We start from the raw sequence: 14,569 nt of genomic DNA on the forward strand, positions 1-14,569 counted from the left end.
CATTGTTATTGGATTTAACCATCCAATTGTAGTCAGTGGGACTCCATTTTGTTGTTGAGCAGTGAAATCTAGGTAGTTAGCCTTCCTGCATATGCAAGCCCTTATTGTACTAAGTAATATTTATTCATATTGGCCAGTGAGTAAAATTTGTGGGTCATAAATCCCACCGAGGTTTTTCCCTTACCGGGTTTCCTCAGCAAAAATATCTGTGTTATGGTGTGTATTGATGCTAATTCTTTTGTTTCTCTTTAGTGAATTATTATTTGCTTACCCATATATTAATTTCAGTTATAAAGTTGCAAATAAGTTTGAATCTTTCATCTACTAGTTAGACACTGATTCACCCCCCCCCTCAGTGTCTTTGGGATTAACCAAATATCTAACACTTTCTCGGTCATCAACATCACCAGCCCAATTTGCATCTGTATATGCACATAAATTAAAGTCATCATCCTTAGGGTACCACAAACCATATTTAGATGTAACTTGCAAGTATCTAAAAATCCTTTTCACCACACTCTCATGATTTTCTCTAGGATCACTTTGATATCTAGAGGCAATACAAATAGTATTCACTATGTTAGGCCTAGTCTGAGTCAAATAAAGTAGACCTCCAATCATAGATTTGTATCTTGTAGGATTTGCTGGTGCAAAAACATCTTTCCTTTTCAATTTCTCACTTGTAACCATATGAGTACTTACCAATTTAGAATCTCCCATACCAAATGTCTTCAACAATTCCCTATCATACTTAGTTTGACAAATAAAATACCTTTGTCAATCTATGTAATCTGCAAACCTAAGAAAAAATTAATTTCTCCAATCATAGACATTTCAAATTCTTTCTCCATATTCTTAGAAAATTCTATGCACAACTTATCTTCACCTCCAAAAATGATGTCATCAAAAAATACTTCAATAATCAATATATCATCATCAATAACCTTATAATATAAATTGTTGTCAGCATTACCCTTAGTAAAACCAAGCTTCAAAAGATATTTATCCAACCTTGCATACCAAGCTCTAGGTGCTTGTTTTAGTCCATATAAAGCTTTCCTTAACCTGCAAACCATGTTTGTATCATCTGAAAGTGCAAAACCATCAGGTTGCTCAATATTAACTTCCTCATCAAGATCCCCATTCAAAAATTCACACTTAACATATGATGTGAACAACCACTGTCAATCACCCATTCATCAATGTCTTCAATTTTAGCAGCAAGTTCCTTCTCTTCAGGTACATTCTCTTCCAATGCCAAAACATCTTCCTTGATAGCCAAGAACACCCATTCCTTTCCATTGTCAGAACCAATAGCAAAGTCTTTTGCCGGTTCATCATCAGAATCAGTAACACCTTCCTCATCCACTATGGAGCATGATTTGTCTATGTTTTTATTTTACTTATACTTGTTTTGATATCCAGGGTTAGGCTTAAATGATCTTCTAACTCTCTTCAAATTTTGAATTCCTTTCAAGACAACTAGATGCAAAATGACAAATCTTATTACATGCAAAACATTTAAAAGGTGCTTTTCCTTCATACTTACTTCCTACCGGTCCTTTAGGTACTCTTCTAGAAAATAGTGCTTCAAGTTTCTCAAACTCATCATCTTATCTCTTCATATCATCCAATTCCTTTGCATATAAAGCTTTCTAATCTTTCTTACCAATTGATGATGCAAATGCATGAAAAGAAGGTTCAAACTTCACAACTCCAGAAGGTCCAAATTCTTCAGGCTCAAACACAGATAATTTCCTAACCAAGGTATCTTTGTTGATAGAAGTATTAGCCATTATTTTCAATTCATTAATTGCAGTAGCCTTCATCTTGTAAGCCGGTGGTAGGGCTCTCTGAACTTTAGAAACAATTTCATCTTCACTCAAAGTTCCACCACAATATTGAATTCCCATAACAACCTCATTTACCCTTTCCATGAATGCACTAATCCTTTCATCTTCTTCCATCTTTAGGTTTTCATATCTCACCTAGTAACCATCAAGTTTAGAAATCTTCACAATAGGGTCACCTTCATTCAGAGTCTCTAACTTATCCCATATAGTCTTTCCAGATGATTTTTCAGTTAATCCTATTAATTGCTAACCATAAAGTGCACACAAGAGGGATTCTCTTGCTCTAGAATCATTCTCAAGCTCCTTATCCAAGTTTTTACAGAGGAGGATTACTAGATCTCGGATTATGAGGTGTAACACCATTCTGTGTGATCTCTGAAATCTCCCTACCGAGACATCTTAGACGAGTCTCCATCTGAATCTTCCATAGTGTGTAATTTATTCCATCAAGCCTAGGAATATCTCTCTGAAATATAACTCTAGATGAACTAGATGAACTTGAACTGTTAGTCACCATAGGATCTTCCTCAAGCGGTTAATCTTTCTATAGAGAGGACCAGAGCTCTGATACCAATTGTTAGATAGTTCAAATACTTGGAAGACAACTAAGGGGGTGTGAATTAGTTGTCATAGATTACCGAAACCATTAAGTAATTAAAATTTTAATACTGGAACCCCAAAAATTAATACAATTGAGGGGCCTACACTTAGAGGAAGGCCAATATCCTAGAGTGCATTTCTCATTACAAAAGGAATCTCACTAACTACATAGAAATATAGACTACAATCTGGAAGAATGAATGAACTACAAAGATAACATCTCCTATGCCTGAGTATAGTTTTGGTTAAGCTCAATAACAAAGAATAGCTTGAAGCGAAAAGAAAACCCTAGTTTTAGGCTTTGACTTTCACCAATTCGCAAACTAGGTATCAATGAACTTAATGATGCAAACCAAGACTAAGGTAAGGAAATAAACCAAACCTTCTCAACAAAATGAACAAACTAGCATAGAAACAACTAGGGAATGCATATAATCCTACTAGGGTCATAAGGAAAACAAAATACAAAATCCCAAATGTGATCCTAAAGCATGAGGGATTCACTTAATGAACCCGGGTTATAGAATGTGCACTCATGGAATACTAAAGAATCCCCCTATTTAAAAAAAATATTTCCCTAAAATCCTTTTTTGTCACCCCCTCCCAATACATAGGCTGAATTAAAAGCCCCCCTATAGGCAATATATTGTACCCTCATTTTTTGGATATTAAACCCCCCAATATGAATGCACGTGATATAATATTGCCTATCCAATGAAGCCCCCTATGTCCTAAAGTGACAAGAGGAAGGACGGGGCTTCTAGGAAACCCAAGCAATAACAATGAGAGCAAAAATAGCAAGGAGGAAAAGAAGAAAGAAAAGAAAAACAAAACCAACCTCGAAAATAGATTTTGAATCAACCACCACGCTCTTTGCACCCCTAAACTTGCAACTCAAGCTCAAACATTGCACAAGGGACTGCAAAAGCACAAACAAACACACAGGAAGCTAAAGTAAAAATGAACAAAAGAGGGTAGAGATGCAACTTTTATATGCCTAAAATGGATCATTAAATGCAAGTACAAGGTAGGTGGGACTAATGAAGATCAGAGGTCAGATATCCTTGATCTTCAACTAGAGAGAGGTAGGGGTCAAGGATAACGAGATCCCTGATCCTTGCTAATTCCAAATGTAACAAACACAAAGAGAGGTGGGGGTCAAGGACCGGGCTTCCCCCTATCCCCGAAAAGGGAAAAGGAAGATAGAAAGCCTAATCTTCGATCCTTGAAAAGCAAGAATGACAAAAGAAAAAGGAGATAAAAAGGGAAAAAATAAAAGGGGAGAGGGGAGAAAGAAAAGACAACAAGCAAGGAGAAAGGGGAGAAACAAAAAAGACAAAAAAAAGAAAATCTTGAATAGGATTTTGAAACAAAACTAGTAGTGTTTGGTATCAGTAGTGCCTCTAAATCATGCTTACCAGTAATGTCATTATTTTTTGAGCTACTATATCTATAGCCTAACACAAGTGAAATAATGAAATGTGTGGCATCATCCATTTAAATCACTAGAGAGTAATAAGGGACCTCCTGATGATAAATTCCAAGGTGCGATAAATCCCCCTTGCATCAATAATTAAAAAGATAAATATAATGAACCAACTTGAAGGGTGAACTCACAATAATGGTTCCCACTTTTTTTCCAACTTTGACACTGAGACGAACATTTTAAAAATAATCTTCACTTTCCGACACCTATAACTTTTAAACCACTAAGCATTTGAAGATGACGTAAATTAATGATTTGTAACATCTTGTCTGCAGACTTTAGATATATTTTTTTTAATTTTTTTTGAAGAAAATTGTTTTTATTTTTCCATCTCCCTCAAAAATTGGTCTTATACAACAAACAACATTTTTTAAGAGTGATGTGCCTCCTGAAATGCATAACTTTTTTTTTATAAATGATAAAAACTCAATTTTTTTGAATTTTGGTTTGTAGCATCAATATCCAAGACATGGAGTTGGTTTGGTAGTGAGATGTTGGATATTTTTTATTTTATTATGTTTTCATATCCGAGTAATTATAATTTAGACATAGATGTATGTTTGAAAATATAACTTGTTCTATATATATCGAAATTCAATTTTTTTTTTGTTAGAAAGAAAACATCAATATGTAGGGCATAGATATTTTTTTGAATTTTTTGGAATTAGTTTATTATTTTTCCCAATGTGTTTAATAGAGAAGTTCATGTTTAGTGAAAAACCTATGTTTGGTAAAATTTTAAAAACAACATCATAATAAATTCATGATTTAATAAAATTATAGTCGTTGGAAAGCTTGCTTTCATGACTACCATCCTACATTTTGGGTTATCAAGATTATTCTATTTGAGCCTTCAACTAGAGCTTTGAAGGCCAAATTTTTCTAGAAAGTTGAAGAGGATGGGAGGGAGAAGCATAGAAAGGGGGTTCACTCGAGGGGAGGGGGGGTGGGTTTGAGAAAACCCCATTGAATATTAATAAAAGGGGGGTTCAATGAACCCCAATGATGTCACATATACGATCGAAGTGGGTACTTTGCTCGAACCCCAAAGGGTAGTTCACTCGACACCCATAGTATGAATGCACACCCTCGGAAATGTTTTTCCCCCATCCGCATTTTTCCTTCACTGGTGAAGGTGCAAACCATTATTGTGAGGTGACCCACAAATGATAGTGCAAAAATTAAAAAACCCCAAATAGGATTATGGGATGTATAAGATGGATTTAGTTTATATTTTCGTATTACAAAAATCTTACTATAAACCTTGACACGGGTCAAGGGTGATTGAATCATAGGATTAGAAATAAAATGATTTAGGACACAAGCAATGATCATGATGATCAATAGATTCTTCTACTTCCCTTCATGGGTGGCAACCATAGAGGAACTATCTGGGACAAGGACCTGTTATGCCTAGCATATCTATTTCCCCATTAGTTTCCTTGAGTCAAAATGTGGGCCCCCTTTTTCTTTTTGGTTTTTACCTTGGAACTCCGGAGTCCCGAATTCCTGAGGTCATTTTTTTGTTTTTACCTCGGAACTTCAGAGTCCCAGAGTCCCGAGCTCATTTTTGTTTTTACCTCGAAACTCTGGAGTCCCGGAGTCCCAAGGTCGTCTTCTGCTTGCTTGCTTCGGTGTTAGCATTTTTGATGATTGATGTTGTGATTGTTATTGATGGACACACACTTGATTTGAGATCACTTTTTGTATGTATGAGTTAAAGCTCAACCAGTATTTCTTCCAACCGGTATGATGTATTATAGTCTTTAGACTATTGGTGTTTTGCAGAAAGTGTCTACCGATCTGAAGCGGTATGAAGACCCCAAGCAGTTCGAGGATCTCAAGCGGTACAAAGGAACGAAGCGGCACAACTCATATTTCCCAGTCTTCATTTTTGTCAAACCGGCAACCAGTATTTTTCTTAAACCGGTATTTTGTATGAACCAGTAATAATCTGTGATGAGTTACCAACCGACATTTTGTGATGAGTTACCATCCACCGATTGTTTGGCGGTGCCAACACTTTAATGGTGCTTTTTGTGTCATGTTACAAAATATGTCTAGATGCATTGAACCTAGGAAATTATATTGTAATCCTATTGGACCGACATGAAATCAGATTCCTTTATAAGGACATCATGTCTAAGGTTTTAGGTTGTTGCTAGGGTTTAAGGTGGTTGATGAGTTTTTGTAAGAGAGAACACAGAAGACAAGTTCAAGTATGTGGAAGATAGATAGAGTGTGAATGTGTTGAAGACTGAAGTAATGCTGGAATGCATTAGGAACGAGCTATCAAGGATCTAACCAAGCAATCTGTGCTATTTGCTAGATCACTCACTTGTTGATTACTCACATCTTCGACAAGTCTGAATCCCTTAACTGGGTAGGCCCAAAAGCCTTTTGTAAATCCTCTAACAAGGTGGTTCACATTTGTGGATCTAAAATCCTCTAGCAAGGTAGTCTTTAATTGGACTTATCTCCTAACAGAGATTGAGATTCCTAACAGGATCTGTTCTGGTAAAGAACATTGTATGACCTTAACTTGTCTGACCTTAACCGGTCTAGTTCCTATTCTACAGATAGTTACTTGAGAGTTTCATCTCACCGTGGTTTTTCCCATTTGGGTTTCCACATCAAAATCTCTTGTGTTATGGTGTTTGTGCTTCTATTAGTGAATGCATTATTTTCTATTTGGTTTGCATGTGTGCTAACCGGTTTGTTTGCTAAACTGTTTTACTAGTTTACTGGTAGTCTAGTAAAGTGTTTAAGTACAGTGATTTTTGGCATACTAATTCACCCCCCCCTCTTAGTATTCATCAATTGGTATCAGAGCCAACCTTTCTATAAGCCTAACCACTTGAAAAGAGATATGGGGGAATACACTATGAGGGAACTTACTCATCAGCTCACTTAGTATGAGCAAGCCTATGATGATCTTATGGCGAAATATAAGGCCTCTCAGGCAAAAATGAGAGAACATGCTAAAAAATTGATGGAGCTATCTGAAAATAGTTCTTCTGATGAAGCGGACATGGAAGCCCTAATTCAAGAAGTAGAAAAACTGAATGAATCCAATTCCAACCTAAGAAAGGAGTTGGAAGGACTAACTATTCTAATGTGCCAAGAGCTTGAGAACCAGAGGAAATTTGAAGATCTGGTAAAAGACAAAGATCATGAAATCTCCAAGCTGAAGCAAGAGATTATTGCCCTAACTACTCAAATCCATGCGAGCAAAGTGGAAAAGGAAGACATGCAAGGAGAACTAAACATAGCCATCTCTGAGAATGTAAACTTGATGGAAACAAATGTTGCTATTTCCAAATAACTCTTTGAGTCAAAGGAAATACTTGCTAAGTTCAACAAGAGTACTATTAAGCTAGAGAAAAAGCTTGAATCTATGAAACCTGTCAAGAATACTTATGGACTTGGTTATTTTGGTCATGAGGAAGGTGAGACCTCTGATGCAAATGTTGGAGCATCGAAGAAACAACTGGCATCAAAGAATAAAGGTAGGCAAAAGTTTAAACCTATTTGCGTTAATTGTCTTAAAGAAGGACATACTGCCAATGTGTGTAGGAGCAAAGCCTATGATAATTTTCCTTACTTTATGAACAATGTACCTAGATCCAATAAGTTCAATGGTAATTGTTATGCATGCAACAAGTTTGGGCATAGAGCATCTAAATGAAGGTCTGTTATGAACAACACTGGAAGATATCCTCGGAGGACTCAAGGAGCTGGTCCGGAACCTTTTGTAAATCGGAATCACAACTAGTTTAGCACCTTTAATCATCAGTCAGGAAGCCGTGGCTATCAAGCAGCAACCAAATGGAGAGCAAACTATTTGATCTGTCATTGTCATAGTCACACTGCTGCAACATGCAAGAAGAAGAATGATAACATGAATAATGGACCTTGGAAAGCACCTAGAATGGTCTCCTATCATTGCAACAAACCGAGTCACATTGCCAGTTTTTGCAGAACAAGAAAGAACATATCGGATGACATATCGGTCACACCGAAAGGAAACATTGATATTGAAACTGTTCAAGTGGATATGAACAAAACCTAGAAAAAGAAACCAGTGGTGTTGCAAGAAGAACTGATTTCTGCACCTAGTGTGGAAATCACAGAACCGACAAACTAAGCATCAGAAAAGCTTAGAAGGAGCAAACGATGAAATACCTTGAACCCCCGGTTTACACTAGTAAAAGACCTTAACCGATATGAGATACCTGTTAGTCAGCAGAAGCCCAGAAATGATAAAAGGCAAATTAGGGTTTACGCCCTAATATTGGAGCATTTATTATGGTAGGTGGACAACATGTTTAAAAGGAATTTTCAAATCATTTCTCACTTATCATTTTTTGAGCGAAGAATTTTTTCAAGTGCAGAGCGAAGGAAAGCGATTTACACTGCGAATCAAAGAATTTTTCAAATTCTTGAAGAAGAATCTGAAGCAAACATCTATTGGAGTGTAAAACGCAAAGTGGTATCTCTGCAACCAAAAGAGTGTGAAGCGAAGTTCAAATTGTGAAGCCCTAAATTTCAATATGTGAAGGTATTTCTCATAATTCTTCATTTATCATGGCTTCCGCATCTCATGATAGCTCTAGTGCAACTATTGATTCTATGGACTTCATTAAGCGAAAGGCGAAATACAATGCCCTGTCTCAAGTACCGGCTGGTGTTATAGTAGAAGAAGGGATTTCTAATTACATAGACTACAAAATCGAAGACCTAGGGTCTCTTGTAATCCATTCCCAGCTGAGCTTATTCTGTAGAAAGGATAAGAAGATTAAATTGGAATTCAGCATTCTGGAAAAGAAGAAACTTCAAAATGCAGTTTACTTTCTTGAAGAATTTTTGGATGATCACATTCGCATTATTCTAAGTAGGATACACGGTGACAAGATGTACCTAGAGCGGACACATGATATCACACTGGAAGCGATTCATGTCATCCCCGGTTTCTACAATATAGGGGAAGTGCCAACCCTAAGGAAGGTTAGCAAGACTGAAATGTCGAAGCTCACCGGTTCAGTGAGTGACTCACATGGTATGACCGTCAACTCAATCAAGGATGATCTATTCAAGTATGCCTGCATGGTGATAGGTTACCAGACATTCTCTGCTAGCAGAATTAATTATGTCTCTGCTGCAACGGTAAATGCCGCTTACAGGATGATCAAGGAAGATGCATCGTTTGATCTATGCATTTGTATTGAAAGACAACTTATGTTGAATCTTAAGTCAATCAAATAGGACAATGCACTGAGATTCAAGTTCAGACAACTACTGGTTGTGTTGCTCTTTTACTTCCAAGGCTACTTTCTAGGAGTAGGTGACATTCAGTGGTCTGCCAACCAACCGGTGACAAAACAAATCAAGGAGAGCCTACAAGCAGTTGGAACCGGCTATCTGGAAGCACTGAACAAATACTTTGATGAGTTCAGACGCAAGATGAGCCAAAGGATAAGGATATCCAGTGATTTAGTCAAAAATTATGAGGAAGACATCTGCTTCACCATCAAAGTGGAAGAATCCATAATGGAGGTTGTTGAACCTAGACAGGAAGAAGTAGAGCCTATGGGCTATGAAGTAATGAATGATATGCTGGATGGGTATGCTTCTACCCTAATCACCTCACCCCTTGGTCCTAAGGCAAAGAGAACTGGCACCTATTTGGAAAGGGTTACATCAGTTGCAAAACCCTCAGAAAAGAAAGGAAAGCCAGTGCCTTCAACATCGACACCGGTTACTACAGCCAGTCCCAAAGTGACCAAGCGGTCACCAGTTAAGAAGAAACCAAAAGTGGCACCTACAAAAGTCTTTGAGAGGAAGCAGAAGAAAAAAAACAATACACCTGACTCAGAAGAAACTGTGTCAGAAGAACTGCCTAAGAAGAAGACTAGGCAAACAAAGAAAAAGAAAAAGAATGAACTGACATCATCCGCACCGGTAAATATTGACATTTCTTCTTACAAACCTTTGACATGTTGTCAAAGAACTATAAAGAATATTAGGAGAAAAGTGTTGAATGATTTAATTGATTGTTTTGATGACTTCAATGATGAAGAAAAGGAAGAAGTTGAATAGGAAATCATTAAGTATTTGTGTGTTAATGATCGGTCGCCTTCAGAAATTAGATCCGAGACACCGGATTCTTTGTATAATTCTTTAGACAATAACTGGTGCATTGCCGTAGAAAAAGAACTGGAAATGAGGAAAGAAATATTTGCTCAACATTTTCCTAATGTATCAAATTTAGAACTTTTCGAAGTTATGAATAAATACAAAGGCCTCTTCTTCATGAGAAGAAGAAGACCCCTGTTACTAGAAGGAAAGGGTAATGAAGCGATCAAAGATACACATACTCATGCTCAAGAAGCTCTTAAGATGCATCAAGTAGCTAAAGCCAACAAAAAAGTTGAGCGAGAACCGGAAACTGGCAAACCGGATGAGGTGTATAATAGTGAAGAAGAATTGGTCACAGAACAAATGGACCCCATTGATGTTGATGCCTTAGATGGTGAAAATGTTACTTAGGATACACCATCAGAAGGAAAAAGATAGGAAAAGAAGGCAGAAGAAGAAAAGAAGCAACAGGAAGTAGAAAAGAAGAAACAGACAGATGAAGAGGATAAGAGAAAAGAAGAGGAAAAGAGGAAAGAGGAAGAAGATAAGAGAAAAGAGGAGAAAAAGAAGAAAGAGGAAGAGGATAAAAGAAAAAAAGAGGAGATGAAGAGAAAAGAAGAGGAAAATAAGAAACAAGAGGAAGAGAGGAAGAAGAAGGAAGAGGAAAAGAAAGCAGAGGAGAAGCAGAAAGAGGAAGAGAAGAAACAGGAAGAGGAAAAGAGGAAGAAGGAAGAGGAGAAGAAGAAGGATGAAGAAGAGAAGAAGTGAAAAGATGAAGAGAAGAGACAAGAAGAAGAGAAAAGAAAGAAAGAAGAAGAGGAGTAGAGGAAGGATCAAGAAGACTAGCAAAAAGCCAAGGACAAGGAAGCAGTGGAAAAGAGTACACAGGTGGAGACTCCAATGGAAACCGGTAGTCAGGCTAAACCAGTTGGCATCACCAGTCCTATTCACCTCCAGTCTGCAAAAGAATCAGAGCTGTTGCAGAGCATTAAGCCTGTTCAAGAGTGATTGGATGCTCTAAGGAGGAAAAAGGAGGAAGATGTTATCCAAGCTGCGGTGGAAACACTTACCAGTTTGATACCCGGTACGAACCATCCCAGTACCGATTCCTCACTTGCACAATTGAAGTTCCTATGCTCAGTTGTAGAAGACCAGGTACAAAGCATGGAAGAGGTCGTAGAAGCCAATGCCAAGAAGGAACATCAAAAGGCTCTGGACACCACCCTAGTGAAAAAGCTAACAAAGCTCCGGTCTGATCTCCAGAAGGCACAAAAAGACATTAGAGATGAAATGAATGAGAGAAATCTACTACTTAGCAAGATTTGCCAGCCTCATTTATTTTGTGATGATGTACTCACTCAGAAGAACAAACTGCAATCTGATATGCAGTCATTTATTAGCACCTTCAAGATGCCATATGATTTCTTTTCCACATATGGACAAACTATTCACCGGCTTCAACTACAGTCTGCAAGACTAGAGGCAGAGATAAGCAACCGGACATGAAATTTGCAGGAACTTCAACTGGTCCTACTACCAAGGCTACAAATTCTCCAGAAATGCTACCTAAATCTTGATGCCCTAATGGTCACTCAAGAGATGAGCATGATAGATGCCATAGAAGAATAGGTCTCCTAGATGCAAACAAAGAAAGAGGTGGCCACCTCCCTACTTGACTCATGGTCCTTATCCATGAAGCAATTTTTGCAGGACTTTAAATCAGTTTTTGACAAGTTTTACTCTTTACTGTCATAAACACTTATTATTTTAATGAAATAGGGGTTAGTTTGCAATACTTTTGTCATTGTTGGCAAAGGGGGAGAAGTATAAATTTTGAATGTTTTGATGTATACTTTCATGTTATTTATGTTAAGGAGTAGTATACATTGTATTTTCTACAAAAGGGATAGTATATATGATTAGGGGGAGTAATTTTGATTATGGCATATTTTTTTTGTAAAACACTTAGATGTCAAAATTTTCCTAAGTGTTGCCATGAATGCCAAAGGGGGAGATTGTTGGCATTTTTGATGATTGATGCTGTGATTGTCATTGATGGACACACACTTGATTTGAGATCACTTTTTGTATGTATGAGTTAAAGCTCAACCGGTATTTGTTCCAACTAGTATGATGTATTGTAGTCTTTAGACTATTGGTGTTTTGCAAAAAGTGTTTATCGATTTGAAGTGGTATGAAGAACCCAAGCGGTTTGAGGATCTCAAGCGATATGAAGGAATGAAGTGGCACAACTCATATTTCTCTGTCTTCTTTTTTGTCAAATTGACAACTGGTATTTTTCTTAAATTGGTATTTTGTATGAACTGGTAATACTCTGTGATGAGTTACCATCCACTGATTGTTTGGCGGTGCTGACACTTTAACGATGCTTTTTGTGTCATGTTATAGAATATGTCTAGATGCATTAAACCTAGTAAATTGTATTGTAATCCTATTGGACCGACATGAAATCAGATTCCTTTATAAGGACATCATGTCTAGGGTTTTAGGTTGTTGCTAGGATTTAAAGTGGTTGATGAGATTTTGTAAGAGAGAACATAGAAGACAAGTTCAGGTCTATGGAAGATAGATAGAGTGTGAATGTGTTGAAGACTGAAGTAATGTTGGAATGCATTAGGAACGAGCTATCAAGGATCTAACCAAGCGATATGTGCTATTTGCTAGATCACTCACTTGTTGATTACTCACATCTTCTACAAGTTTGAAGCCCTTAACCGGGTAGGCCCAAAAGCCTTTTGTAAATCCTCTAATAAGGTGGTTCACATCTGTGGATCTAAAATCCTCTAGCAAGGTAGTCTTTAATCGGACTTATCTCCTAACAAAGATTGAGATTCCTAACAGGATCTGTTCTGGTAAAGAACATTGTATGACCTTAACCAGTTTGGTTCCTATTCTGTAGATAGTTACTTGTGAGTTTCATCTCACCATGGTTTTTTCCATTTGGGTTTCCATGTCGAAATCTCTTGTGTTATGGTGTTTGTGCTTCTGTTGGTGAATGCATTATTTGCTATTTGGTTTGCATGTGTGCTAACCGATTTGTTCACCCCCCCTCCTAGTATTCATCACTTTGGAACCCCAAACGTCCAGAGTTCCGGGGTAGGGTGTTCTTGTTCTTTTGTTGAGCTCAGGACCTTGGGACCCCAAAGTCCCGAGGTCGAGTTTATGGTTTTCATACGGACAGGTTCAGGAGGCTATAAATAGAGATGATAGGTTTTTTAAGTTCATTTTATGCATTCAAAGCTCCTCCTCCCTAGTTGGTGAATGTTCTTGCCCTTGTTGTGTTTTTTTTAGGTTAGTTCTCCTTTCCCTTTTTGTTTTGCTTGTTTGTTTGTGTTTTGTTTGTTTTCACGTGCCCTTGTGCCCTTGTTTTTGCGCCCAGAACCCTGGAGTTCTAGGCGGCCCCCATTTCCATCACCCTGGAACCCCAGATCCCCAAAGTCTGAGGGTGCCTTTTGATTCCACCATCCCGGATCCCTGAAGTTCCGGGTGGTTTCCATTTTCACCACCCCGGATCCCCGAAGTTCCATGTTGTTGACATTTCCACCACCCCAGATCCCCGGAGTTCCGGGTGCCTTTCCATTCCATAATCCCCGAACCCCAAAGTTTCGAGTGTTTTTAATTCCATCACCCTGGAACCCCAGAGTTCTGGATCACCACATTCCATGAGCCTGGAACCCTAGAGTTTTGGGTGCTTTTTGCATACACCTAACCTCAAAACCTCAAAGCCCCAGAGTTCTGAGCCTTCTCCCCTTGTGCCTAGCCCGAGACCCCAAAGTCCCAAAGAAAATTAAAGTTTATGCCTATTTTTGGAGACTGAAGATTTGTGTTTTGCTTGCAGGTTCGAGTGGATAGATGGACTCATCCTCCAACAAAAGAGGCAAATAAATTGATAGACTCCCAACCACCATGAAGTATCATTATCAAGGACAGGTCTACGTTTCAAAACTAGAAGATCAAGTCAGATGGGTGACCGATATGGAAATAGGCCACATAGAAATTGAGGATATCAAGACTCAACTGGACAAACCTAGTCTGGAGGCCCTCCACAGGAGAATCAACAGATATGGCTTAGTGGAGGCTATTATCTTCCCATAGTCATTAGAGGCACCAGAGTTCATAATGGCCATTGCCCCATTCTATAACTCGGAAACTAGAAAGTGAACAGATGCACAAGGAAAGACGGTCATAGACTTGTCTCTAGATATGCTGAGGTTCGTCTTTGGAATTTCAACCAGGGAGGAAGTATTTCTATTAATTGAAGAAGAGGCCTTAAAATCATGGAATGACAAAATATCAGCCAACAAGAGGCACATGAATACAAACTAGCTAGAAGAAGAAATAAAGACGGGTCTTAAGGCAATAGAGATCCTCAGGGCAGATTTCAAAGAGCCTCAAAGAGATTTAATCATTATGCTTAGCAGGGCCTTTGGCAAGCCAGATTGTAAGCATTTTCAGCTATGGATGTTCCAAT

General features: G+C 38.0%; 1 pseudogene; it reads right to left on the reverse strand.

Moving 5' to 3' along the window:
* Positions 1 to 13,385: 13,385 nt before the first annotated feature.
* Positions 13,386 to 14,569, reverse strand: part of LOC131041952 (NAD(P)H-quinone oxidoreductase subunit K, chloroplastic-like) — a 38,480-nt pseudogene continuing 37,296 nt past the window's right edge.

Source organism: Cryptomeria japonica, chromosome 7 (genome assembly GCF_030272615.1).
Source record: "Cryptomeria japonica chromosome 7, Sugi_1.0, whole genome shotgun sequence".
NCBI lineage: Eukaryota > Viridiplantae > Streptophyta > Pinopsida > Cupressales > Cupressaceae > Cryptomeria > Cryptomeria japonica.